The sequence below is a fragment of the Apis dorsata genome, unplaced genomic scaffold, assembly GCF_000469605.1.
Source record: "Apis dorsata unplaced genomic scaffold, Apis dorsata 1.3 scaffold_489, whole genome shotgun sequence".
Taxonomy (NCBI): Eukaryota; Metazoa; Arthropoda; class Insecta; order Hymenoptera; family Apidae; genus Apis; species Apis dorsata.
In genome coordinates, this window is record NW_006263723.1 from 174590 (window position 1) to 185774 (window position 11185).

Below are 11185 nucleotides of genomic sequence, written 5' to 3' on the forward strand. Positions count from 1 at the left end.
AAACAACCGATTGGATTGTTTAATCCAGACCGTGATTAATCGTAGAGTTAATGCGCGTAAAGTATGCGATACAACGAAATCTTTTCAGAAAATTTAGCACGGGTTACGCGCGTAACATTAACAATAAGATTAAATTCCAATTAAAGTCGATTTTCATCGTCGTTGATCGAAGTTGATCAAAGTTTTACTATGCAAGTAATTTTCAATTGTAATTTATAATTGCACATTAAAATCATTATGTGTATATATACATAGATTTAAAAATTTTTCTTAAAAATTCGTCGATATTCAATAATAATTCACGATTTCAATGGCTCGTCTGGAGCAATATTCGATACGAAATGGTTGCAACGAAAAATCTTTCCCATCAGAATCACGAACCTGTATTCTCTCGCCATTGCCAGGGAACGTCACGAAGCGTCTCGAAGGTGCAAGCACGGAACCGAAAAGCGTGGGCCGTGCCACGAACGCGGACGCAGCCCCGATATTAATCTCGTCGAACATCGTCGAAATGAATTCGTCAAATCGACCGACACGCGTCCGCGTGGGTGGTACGAGTCACGCGCAAGCGACGAAGTTGAAGGGGTGGACGCGCTCGGGACAACTCCGTAAAAATTACATTTCAACGAAAAACAAAAAAAAAAAAAAAAAAAAAGAAAAAGAAAAAGAAAAAGAAAAGAAAAAGAAATTGTAACGAGGGACAAAGTATTGTATGCGTACGCGCACGTTTAATTTATAAATTTTGTGCGTGTATGTAAATAGAGACAGAAAGAGAGCGAAAATTGGCCAGTGAATAGGAGGATATATACATATATACACAAATATACTCCGTCTGGCAACAACGAATTAAATACGAAAGAAATATAAATATCTGATGTCTCTTTGTTGTCCCCTATATAGAGTCGTTCTACGCGCGACACAGCGACAGACGAGAGTCGAGGCGCGTGCGGGAAACATATAGTAGAGATCGGATAGGACGGTATAGAACGAGCGAGAAATAAAAAAATATAAAATATATACGTATATGTGGAAGGCTAGTAAAACGAGATGCCTACACGATGGTTAACGGACGGAATATTGAGAGAGCGAGCAAACGAGATAAGAAAGAAAGAAAAAAAAAAAAAAAGAAAAGAAACGAGAAATGAGAAAGAAAGAGAGATGATAGAGTATGAGAGAAAATTGTTGAAAGAATTTTGAGGGCAAGTAACGGCGGGCGAGTGGGGACACTGAAGATGCCGGTCGAAAAAACGATCCCAGAAGTGTCCGAAAAGGTAAGGAAACCAGAAACCATAACCATCGAGAAAAAGCGAAATAATAGTCGAAAAAACTGTTGACGAGAGCGACGAGAGATGTCGCCTCGCACTGCCCGCTCTCTCACCCCGATCAAATACACACGGGAGTCGCACGAATTTTTTTCATCGTACGCGTACAAATTATATCGGCGATTAACGTGGTAACCACGTTATGTTCGTTTATTCGTTTATTGCGGTGGATGATATTTGCGCGTGGAATGGGGGTGGGAGGGGGAATTTTTTCTTTTTTTTTTTTTTTTTTTTTTTTTTTTTTTTTTTTTTTTTTTTTTTTTTTTTTTGCGGATTTCGTGCCCGAGCTTCTCGCGATTTTTGCGAACGATTATGCTACTATGGAGTGTTTATCGTAATGGCCGCCAGATGGCGACCGATGGCCACTCACCTCGGATAATCTGATTAAAAGTTTTTTGAAAAAAAAGTTAGTTAGCGGCGAATTGGCAACACGTTGCAGTAATAAAAAGTGGCAAAAAGCTTTTAGCTTCGTTAAAAGATCAAACCTTGCTCCCTGTAATTGCATAAAAATCAATGTTAAAATCAATGGTAAACTGTACCCGAGGCAGCCATATTGGAACAAAATGTGGAGTAGAACGTAGAGCGGGTAATATGATCAAATTTAAAATTGAGAAGGGAAATTAAATTCTGTATCCTTCAACAAACGAGTTGTAAACTATCTAATATTATATTAACTGTCGATTCGTTGGTCGATTGTTGCTGAAGAGGGCACGATGGATTAAATTTCCAATTGTACGTTTTTACTTCGATCGGATATCAGATTGTTACGAATGTTTCTCGATACGTTTTCTCGTATTTTTTTTTTTTTTTTTTTAACCAGCGAATCACGTAGAAAATAGATCCGCGAAAATAAAAGGGATTACGTTCGAACGGAGAAATTTGTCATTAAATTTACCTGTCAGGAAGCAAGCCAGAATCTAGCGTAAAATCCGAAAAACTCGGAACGACTATTTAATCTCCATTTTCCTCTCTTCCATTCGATTCTGCTCTTTTCTCTATTCTATCTTTTCGCTCTCGAAAAAAAAAAAAAAAAAGAAAAAAAGAAAAAAAGAAACGAATTTCCAACGAACCGTGCGAACGTCGTCTGATAAATCGTCCGACAGCCAAAAAATTTGGCAACGTTCGCAAAACTCTCGTAACTCTGGCACTACAAACATTTGCACGGATTTTTTTTGCTGCGTATTCTCGTAACTGCCCCTCCATGTTCCACGCTCGTACGATCAATTTTCGAAATATTCAAAAAAAAAAAAAAAAAAGAAAAAAAGAAAAAAAGAAACGAATTTCCAACGAACCGTTCGAACGTCGTCTGATAAATCGTCCGACAGCCAAAAAATTTGGCAACGTTCGCAAAACTCTCGTAACTCTGGCACGACAAACATTTGCACGGATTTTTTTTGCTGCGTATTCTCGTAACTACCCCTCCATGTTCCACGCTCGTACGATCAATTTTCGAAATATTCAAAAAAAAAAAAAAAAAAAAAAAAAAAAAAAAGAACATTTCTTTTTTTTTTTTTTTTTTTTTTCTTTTTTTTTCTTTCTTTTTTTTTTTTTTTTTTTTTTTTTTTTTTTTTTACCAATTTGCTTTCCGGTTTCACGCGACACTACGGATTTTTAATCTTTAAGCTAGATAAGTTATGACGGACGTTCGCACGAGTACTTTCGAAGCTGGTGAAATTATTCGAAACGAAATATATATATACACGCGAATTTAAAGCGTGAATTTTAATCATTAATTTAAGGATTTTTAGATATTTAATTTCAGGAAATTTTCGCGATAGGAAACATGGTGGATTCGTAAGTGGCACGAAATGAGAGAGGTAAAATTTTGACGTGCCGCCGCGACTAATGGTGTCGAAGAAAATGGCGGGGAAAATCAGTGGTGAGGATGAAAATGTCGGAGCGGGATAGAGCGCGTCAAATTAAACTTAACAAGTTTTAATGCCCAATTACGGAGTTACACCTACCTGGCTGGCTCTTATTTCTGTTGGCGTAATAAGCCACGGTAATTGAAATTTACGAGCGTGTTTTACGCGGGCCGGTTCGTAAACAGGGAAAAAGCGGTGTCCAGCCAGCGTTTGAGACGCGCTAATTCGACGAAGTAAGACGAATGAATTTTAAATTTTCTCGTAACACTCGTGTATATATATTCTGTCACCTATGCATTTAACTTTTCTTTATATTTTTTCCTTTCGATAAATTATTGGCAATGAAAATTTATTTTAGAAACTCTTTACGATGCGAGTAAAACATCCAAAAATATTACATGCGTATTTTTTCAAATACCTTAATTAAAATGGGTGATAAATTTGTCTTAGGAATTTGATAAATTCAGGGAAAAATATTAATATTTCGACTTGCATTTTATTTTCAAAAAAATTCAATTGATAAAGAAAATATTGGCAACAAAATTTGAATTCCTCGTTCTCTCTTAGAACTCTGTTCGTTCAATTTTTTTATTGAAAATAATACGATAAAAAGATTGCTTTATTTTGCGTATCATCGTTAAAACCATTACCGATTAAACGATATCCTTCTACCAAACGACAAAAAGTAAATAAACCGTGGAGGAGAGGGGGGGGGACGAGAATTCGAAACTCTGAAATTTCACTCGATTCCACGAAAAGGTACAACTTCATTAAAAAAAAAAAAAAAAAAAAGGAGAAAGATCTCCACGTATCCCCATCAAGCAAATATAAACCCAGTCGAGTAATTTCAACTTTTCCGGCAAATTAAAAACCTCCATTAACAAAATCACGAGATGTCCGCCGCCGCCAAACGAGGGTCAAATTCCAACCCCTTGCGTATTACATTCGCTCCAGGGATCCGGCAAAGCTTCGACGTGGAGTCTAACGAGAAGTTAAAGACCGAAATGGCCGAGGGTTAAAGGGAGGCCGAGCTCGACGTCGCATTGAAAAGGCGAGAGTCCAACGATGATCCTCCTCCTCCCCCTTCCTTTTTTTCCACCAGTGCGAGCTTTTTAATTACCGGAAGGATTAAGGGAGATTTCAAATTAGAACCGAGTTTTTTTGTCTTGCGAAAAAAGAAAAGAAGAGGAGAGAAAAGAAGAAGAAGAAGAAGAAGAAGAAGGGGAGGTAAAATGTTAATCCGCAAGCCGGAGTCGACTTGAGAATCTCACGATTCGTCGAAACTTTATCGTCCAACCGGATACGGTTCCTCTTTCAAAAGGAAACACGTGTTCTCTCTGTAATTACGTCGCTTGAGAAAGAAAAAGATATATCGTGGGACAGAGGAGAGAGGGAGAGGAGGGGAGGAAGGGGTCTCTGTCAGGGCAAAAAAAAAAAAAAAAAAAACCGTTCCAACGCATCGATGTCGAACGAATATCGCCTCGTTTTATTGGCCTCCTGCTTGCCAACCGGAGATTATATCGGTTTCCGGAAAAAGAGGTTTTGTTTCGGGCTGTTCGATTGTGACTTCGATGATTAAAGTTGGAAACGGTGGACGATTATTCGGATGAAAGAGGAATGAAGAAATTGGAATGGATGGGGAGTTTTATGGTTTTTCTAAATTTGAAATTTAGAGAACCATTTGGCAATATTTCGATGGGCAATATTGTCCGAGGCTTTTTTTCTTCTTTTAAGAAAAATGTTGAAATAATTAAAACAGAAATTGAAAATGATAATTTCCCTTAAATTATAACAGTTTTTCGAACTAACAATTTTAAGCCTGTTTTAAATTACACGAGAGGATTATTTCTCTCTTGTCAAATTTAAAATTTGAAACAGCGAGAAATAAATCAAAAGTAGGAGAGATTAAACTCAAGAGATCGTTTGTAATTCGAACCCTTCCCCCTCAAAAAATTAATAACCAGATAAACCAGACGAAACAATCCATTTTCAACGAATTAAAATTTGAGATTAAACTCTAAGAGCGAGCAATTTGACTGAGATATCACAGCTCGTGATTCGATCATCGAATTATATATCGCGACCATCCAAACCAAGTGCCATCCTGGAGTGCCACTCTTACATATTTCATCCTTCAACGACAATGTTTTCCAGCGGGAACATTCAAATATTTTGCCGGCTGCTCAAACATTATCTTTTCGTATTTACCCGGTGATCCCTCCGTGCCATCCGACTAGTCCACGAGCAGAAGAGAGAGAATCAACCGACATGGGAGCCGCTAATAACGCCGCTTTAATTACCCTCGAACCAGGCCAAGAGGATCGAGGGAATTTCCTGGGAGACCCGTGTTTCCACGTTAAATCGTATATCTCGATCCTAATCGAAGAAATTACACGTAATACACCGAGGATTGGGGATATCGAATCAATTCTAATACAAACGTATCCCAACTTCGTTCCCAATCTCTCTAATTATATCCAGCTTGTTGGGATAGAAGGATAGAACGATTGGAGATACGATTCGAAGGAAAGAGAATCCTTCCTCCAAGAAAGTTCCTCCCGTACGTGTTGGAGAAGAATCAATCATCCAAAACGTTTATTTTTATTCGATGAAAAATAACTTGGACAGGATTCAAGAATTCTTTTTAAAAGAATTGTATATTTGAAAGAGGGTGACCGATAGAAAAGATACGAAAAGTTTGAAATTTTTAGAGAAGCATCGATCTCGAAGAGAATGGAAGAATTCTTATTTTCTCGATGATAAAGCATCCTTCTCGGGGAAAGAGGAATTTCGATTTGTTCCCGATAAGATCCAGAGTCAATGATATTTAATAAATCTTTGCTTGATAAACCGTGACATACCTTCCTCCACGACAGAAATACGATCTTTCTTCGGACGATATTCAATAGATTCCGTTCGATACGTCAAAAGGTGACCAAAGAACGAGCCTCTACTACCTTTTTCTCTCTCTCCTATATACAATCGACATACTCGTCGCAAGAGTCGAATCTCTTCCTCAAATTCGACAGATCCTTTGAACAGATTCAAGAGAATCGTGGCCAGTATCTTTCCCTCCTCCCCAAAGAAATAAAAAAAAAAGGATCTCTCCTTGAAACGACGCTCGATAGAAGTTTCGAACTGCAGAACTGCGAAGTTCGATCTTTGCTCACCTTGGTAACGAGTGAAAACACAATGCTCGATGGCTACAAAGGCCGTTCGTTAAGATAATGGGCCAGTGAATGGGGATAGGGAGGGGTGTCGCGAGACCGCGCTCGTGTTTCAACCCCCGCCTTCCCCTCCTCATTCGTCGTTCGTTCAAAGCTCCATTCATGGGAGGGGCGAAAGGGGGGAGTTTAAACTGGTTTAAGCACCGGCGGTAGTTAGCGAGCGGCCCGATACTCTTCGATTATCGAAGGTCTTTCGGCCTCGTTAGCGGGCTTCAATTTTGCACGCTCCCGCTGCGAGCATTGTTGATCGCCCCTCTGGGGGAAAGGGTGCAACGAAAGGGTTTGTTCGCGGAGATCGAAGGCGCGGAGGTGGTGGCAACTCTCCCTTTATTCCTTTTTTCTTTTCTTCTCTCGATGAGAATGAGATTTTTCGATAATTTTTCTACGATGTTTTTTTCATTTAGAAAGAGGTTTTTCTTTTTTTTTTCTTCTTCTTTTTAAAAGTGTCTGTTTCGGAAAGTTTTCGAAACATTTAGAAATGGTACGATCATTTTCGATGGACGTTCGAGGAAAACTGGGTTATTCGTGCGAAACTCTCGCGTGAACTTTTAGATAATCTGTGATATTGATTCGGCAACCTTTGCGCCGAATTTCAAATTCAATGCTTTTCGTAAGGGTCAACATTTGTCTTTCGTCACTTTCGTGCACTTGCAGTGTGGAATTTCCAATTGGAAAATAATATTACCAGCGAAATATCGATCGAAATCGATCTCCAAGTAATTTTGAAGCAAGCGGAGGATATTTCGTCGTCGCAAAACATCCGAAATCGGTTTCACGTCGCAATAAACGATTTAGGATCTCGAGTCGAGTTTAGTGAGAAGTCATCATGCAAGGATTTCGTCGATAAGAAAGGGTTGAAAAACAGAGAAACGAATAATTATTTTATATGGACAAATTAATCCTCCCAAAAAGATTCTTGTACTGAGAGAAAGAATCATCGAAAGCATATTTCTTCCGCTCGAACGATCAAAAGAAAAATAAATCTCTACTTGATGCTTCATTAACACTGGAGAAAAAATAAATCAAAAGATGGAAAAAAATAAAATCGTGATAATTTCCAAAACTCTTCAAATTTACTTTCAACAATACGCCATTTAAAATCGAAGAAGATAATATTGATTTATCGATGAATACCAAAAGTATTTGTGAAACGTCAAAAGATGTAACAAAATTCAAAAACTATTATATATATATATATATATACATTCGTATATAGAAATGGAAAGCTGGCTATCTGAAAAACTCTTTTACACCTTTTACATTTCTTGATAGAAAACCACCACTCTTCTCCATAGGATAGAAAATCCTCGTGACGCGTGCATTCACGGTCACTCTCATTGAAGTACGTTAAATACGATGGCAAATAACGTTAGCAAAAAAGGAAACGCATTTGCACATCCCCTATAGAAACGCCACATCCAACCACCCAATTCGTTATTCCAACGAGTCCTCCAAACGCTTCGATTCCACCCTTCGAACTTCGAAAACTCACCGAAAAGCCACCATCCGTGGAAACTCGCCCACACATCCCCTCCTCCCCCTTGAATCAATAGCCAAATCACGAGCCAAATCGTGGCAAGAAGACCAGGTGAAAAGGGTAGCAGGCCACGACGAGGGTCGAAGGTGAGCGAAGAACGAAAACAAACTCTTGTTCCGCCGGAACTGTGGCATTCCGGAAAGCAGGAAGTACGACCCAGTGGTGTCGTCGTAGCTCATGCACGGCCTGCACGTCGGTGCATAACGACAGGTGGCTCGAATTTTCGAGCTTAGCAAGTCAAATTTATGCAGATACCGGGAAGGGAACAAGGTTGCTCGATATGCCCGAAGCTGTGTGACGTTTGTCCGGCCAACATCTTGTACCATCACGCGACCGCCATCCCATCATCGATACCGATATGTAGATAGAATTCTCGAGGGTTGGCAGGTTCGAAGAGTGGCGGCCATTAATTCGGTCGAGCGCGTGTCTCTTTTATCCTTTTATTTCTTCTCTGTGCCCTTCGATGATGAATCGAGGCTTGGATTCCTCCCTTCTTTCTTATTTCTTTTTCGTGAAGTATAGAAGGGGTGGCCACTTGCGAGAAAGCGAGAGATCGGGAGACATCTGGCGGATCAAAAGTGTCTGTTCATATCTGCGAGATATTCGTTACAATGCAGACGTTCTTTCGCATTCTAGCCCTTTTAGAAGAAGAAAGTTATTCAAATTAAAACGGAGAAATGTTTGGATCGATTTAACCAAGAGGTTTCCAACAGGAGGTTGCAAGAGAATATCGTGAACAAGCGTTATAAATTACAGCGAGGACGGCAAAGCTTAGTTAATGAAAATGCCTATCGATCAATCTACGATCAATCCGACCTATGCCCTTTTACACGTCTCCAATTAAAAAGTAGACGCCGTCCAATATCGATCGCATCAAATAAGCCTCTCAAATAAGCGTTTCCTCATATTTGAATAAAAATTGAATCAAAATTTCTATTCGTGGGCACAACCAGCCTCTCCCTCCCTTCCATCCTCATCAAGAAGAAGAAGGGGATGTGTGTCATTCGGTAGAAGGACAGGCGCGTAGATCGAAAAATCGATGGCCGAGCTGCGTTCCAGGCCAAATCTTAACGAGCCACAATTTACAATGGGCCGAGATTTACTTACTTCCTGCATTTCAATTCAGATCGCGGTGATACCGAGGCCCGGATCGGCCGGAAATCGTGGATCGTTCGTGTCGGCCACCGTGTCACGAAACTTCGTGTATGTGCCGTCTATTATCGTCCCCCTTCTCTCTCTTTCCCTCTTTCCATTTACCAGACATCGAGATTATTTTTTTTCTTTTCTTTTCTTTCTTTTTTTTTTTTGCAATTATACTCGAAGACGAGAGATGGCCGGCGTGGCTTGGATGTCAATCGAAGATCCCCGGTTACAATGGTTAATCGGATCGATATCGTCGTCCAACGGCTCTGTCCACGAAATTGAATCGAGAATCTGCTCGAGTTAATAGCGGATAAAGGCTTGACTATCCGGGCCCCGGTAGTTGATAGTTGGGGAAGTCTTTGCGGAGGGCGTGGGAGGGGAAGAGGGAGAGGGTCGATGATCGAGGACGGCGGAGGACGGCACTGCGAGTCTAGGCACCTGACTCTGGTCGACGTCATTTTATCTGTCGGCAAACGAGGCGCTGATGGATTTATTGGTGTTTGCACGCGCAAATAGAGGTAAGCCTGGGCCGACGATAGAGATAATATTGTAACAACCGCGGAACAGGTTCTGGATCTGATAGGGGAAAATCGGCGGCGATGGATGAATGGATGGCTTTGATGCACAGGGTGTAGGGTGTTTCTGCCTGAGATTTCAATAGGCTCGTGTATTTCAATAGATTCGTGTTGGAATTCGATTGCGTGTAAGGATTAGAGAGAGAGAGAGAAAGAATTTGAATTTGCGTTCTAAGGATTCTTCTTTCGGTGAAAAGAATATCGAAAGATTGGATAAAAATTAGACGGGATAGGTTCCTCGATGAATCTGCAATAAGCCAGAGTTTGAGTTTTCGGATTATACTCGAAGTTTTGTTTGTAGAAGGGATAATTAAGGAACAATGTAAATTTTATTACCATGATTACTGTTTATTATTAGATCCCAGGTTGCAACGAAGAATTCACAAAAAAGTCTAATAATTTTCACGTCTTTAGCGAGATAAGTCTATGTTATGGGGAATTAAAGTAAGATCTAATAAACAACTTGGATCGCATACACGCGCGCGTGGAATAAAGTAAGATTGTACCTTCTTCCGCTACAAATCTGGACCGCGATAAATCACGTTACGTTAAGTCCGGTGCCAGGAGAGATCTAAGCTGCAGTATACCAGGCTCTACTCTAACTTATGGCAGATCGGGTAACTCGGAAAATTCGATTCACGGTAAATCGAATTAAACTGTCGATACAGGGAAAAGTGAACTGGAAAAAAATTACAAATTGTGCTAGACAGTTCTCGAATACATTTTTTGTACATTTTTTAATCGAATTTAGATTCATTTGCATTAATATCCGATTCACTGTTTCTAAATTTCGTTTTAACAATAACTTTCTAAAAAGAATTTTTTAAATATTTCGTTTCTTTCACGGTAGAGAAAAAAAATATATATATATATAATTTCTATACTTTGAAAAATGATATTTATTACTTTTTAATAAATCGTGATAAAATATTATACTATTCGAATAAATTGAAAAAAACATTATTCCGAAACGCGTCAAATGTGTGTTTAAATTATTGAACGAAATGAATGATTAATATCGAATAAAAAAAATATATATATATATTTCTCTTTTGATAAAATACTTGAAACGTATAATATTAAAAATTTAACGTCCCTCCTTTTGTTTATTTTAATGTTGTTTTCGAAACCAATTATATTATAAAATAAATAAATCGTTATCGATTAAAAAAATATCCTTCCTCCGTACATACCAAAATATCAAATTTACAATATATTAATACCAGTAATTACATACGCGATTCGATCGAAGAACAATGCCCAAATACACTTGTCCCAATTTCTAAACCGAAGTGGTTCTTCAAAATTGATCCGTTGCCAGAAAATCGCGAGAATTCAAATGAACTCACTCGAGTTTTTAACATCAAAGTTCAAGGGCCCATTTCGATGGAAATTTTCGATAAGCTTGATGACGAGAAAATTCCACCCTCGTTCCTCGTACCTCCCATCAATTTTAATCATTCAATTTGGTCATTCGACCATCTCTTTCTCTCCCCCCCTCTCTCTCTCTCTCTCT

The 11185-nt window shown here is 39.1% G+C and overlaps 1 protein-coding gene and 1 long non-coding RNA gene across 2 annotated transcripts in view; both read left to right on the plus strand.

The window, feature by feature from the left end:
• Nucleotides 1-11185, plus strand: part of LOC102679125 (RNA binding protein fox-1 homolog 3-like) — a 196766-nt gene that overhangs the window by 124886 nt on the left and 60695 nt on the right. The gene's annotated exons all lie outside the window — the stretch shown is intronic.
• LOC116186179 lies at nt 899-4895 on the plus strand. The gene is made up of 2 exons (XR_004151130.1): nt 899-1271; nt 3071-4895. It is a non-coding gene; the product is annotated as an uncharacterized LOC116186179 (long non-coding RNA).